This window comes from Poecilia reticulata, linkage group LG8, assembly GCF_000633615.1.
Source record: "Poecilia reticulata strain Guanapo linkage group LG8, Guppy_female_1.0+MT, whole genome shotgun sequence".
Lineage (NCBI taxonomy): Eukaryota > Metazoa > Chordata > Actinopteri > Cyprinodontiformes > Poeciliidae > Poecilia > Poecilia reticulata.
The window spans coordinates 25,745,071-25,746,819 of NC_024338.1; the positions used below are offsets into that span (position 1 = coordinate 25,745,071).

A 1,749-nucleotide genomic window follows, 5' to 3' on the forward strand; every position below is an offset into this window, starting at 1 on the left:
TTAGCATAACTAATGTGCTCTAGCGTTAGCACAGCTAACTTTTCAGTTAGCAGTGCCCACCACTGCTTATAGGAATCAAACAGGAAGGACATTATCATGTTAATGAAACAAAGAAAGCTAGAAAAAGTACAAAACTAGGTCGTTTTTAAACTTGACACCTATTATTTCCAAGCAAAACATTTACATAATTCCTTYCCGATTTAACCAATAAACATGCTTCTGTTKTATATAAAATYAGTTTGAGGCTGGAGGAACATAACTTGTGCAGAATGGGGTTAAATCACAGCAGATGGTCTCWCACTAACATCAGTAATTTTGTGGTGGGGGATGTTGAAGCCAGTACAGAACAGGGCCGTCCATGTATTTCTGTTTGCTGGAGTCAATCACCAGCCTGTGATGCAGCTTGTTGTTGTTGTTATGTGCTGCTAATATGCCCCTTTCTGTGTATATCTAAATATGCTAGTAACACAAACTGTGCCATCTGGAGTGTCTGCTATGCTGCTGGTGCATATGTTCAGGAATTATTACAGACATCCTCTTAAAATGTATTCTTACTGGCAGTGCACAGTCTGGTATTCTGCAAAAACTCCTCAGCACGAGGACAGAGAAACAACAAATGCTCAGTCATGCTGTTATACTGAGGATATAAACAACACAATTTGATAATACACTCAGCATCTCAGTTTCAGCCGCCAAACAGCGGCTGTAAACAAGAACAAAAGGAAAGTGGGTGATGAGTGTCCACACATGGACAGATCTGATAGTGCCAGTGTCTCAGTCTGCTCGTGATTGAGCGTCTTGGCTGTTCTCTTCGCCGCTCACATGCAGCTAATCCACTGCCCTGACAGGAACGGGAGCAGCGCTAAGCATGTCTGGCCACCATCCAACATGCCTTTTACACACATACACACATTTCCTCACTCATCTGCAGCCACGAAAGCCTCCCATCGCCTAATCTCATCTCGCAGAGGGTGTGGCCAGACCCAAACTTATATCATCTCCAACATGGACGGAAACTACTGACGCTGACAGCTGCCTCTCCTGTACACAGATGCTGAAGGGGTTACACTCCCTCCTCGCCACCCCATCCCGTCGTTTCCACGCAGAAAAGCAGAGGCAGATGTCAGTTTTTTCCTTCCTGTTTCCACTGTATTCCTCACAGATCTGTTTCTACTTCCTCTTATCTGTAGAGTGTAACGCTGCCCTCCCTCTCYGCCTCCCTCCCGCTCTTCTCCATCTCTCTGCAGTGCTACAGCACTCTGCTCTCTCCACACACAGCGTGCCGTCAGCTGGCAGACGGAGGAAGAAAGGGGGGGAAACGCTCACTGAATGGAAGATCCACCCAGCCTCGTCAGGCAGCTGATGCCTGGTGTTCACACTGAAAACAAGAYAATGCTGACAGAAAATGCAAGCAGCCTTCTTACCTTCTCTTCTCTCCGGATCTCCACCTCCCTGCCTGTGTCGCTCCTGACTGCAGCCTCACAGTTTCTCTCGTTCCAGTTTCTCCTCCTGCTTACTTCTTCTTCCTCCTCCTCCTCCTCCTGTGGCTGCTGCTTTCACTAACCTGCTGCTGAGTGGCTGCTCCCTCCTTCCCCTTTTCTCTCTCCTCTTTGCCTCTCAGCCCCTCCCACCTCTCCTCCCTTTTCATGTCTGATGCTCTCTGTTCACGAAACCAGAGGAAAAGGCCAAATAGCGCATCAGAAGTCCTGAAGATTACCCTTCATATTAATGCTGAAAATAGATTCAGCG

At 47.3% G+C, this 1,749-nt stretch overlaps 1 protein-coding gene across 9 annotated transcripts in view; it reads right to left on the reverse strand.

Annotated features, from left to right (window-relative positions):
* Positions 1–1,568, reverse strand: part of mpp3a (MAGUK p55 scaffold protein 3a) — a 26,766-nt gene extending 25,198 nt beyond the window's left edge. For all 9 annotated transcript variants that reach the window (XM_008417025.2, XM_017306277.1, XM_008417021.2 and 6 more), the window contains exon 1: positions 1,425–1,568. The gene's annotated coding sequence lies outside the window, so the exon portion shown is untranslated. The remainder of the gene's footprint in view (positions 1–1,424) is intronic.
* Positions 1,569–1,749: the final 181 nt, after the last annotated feature.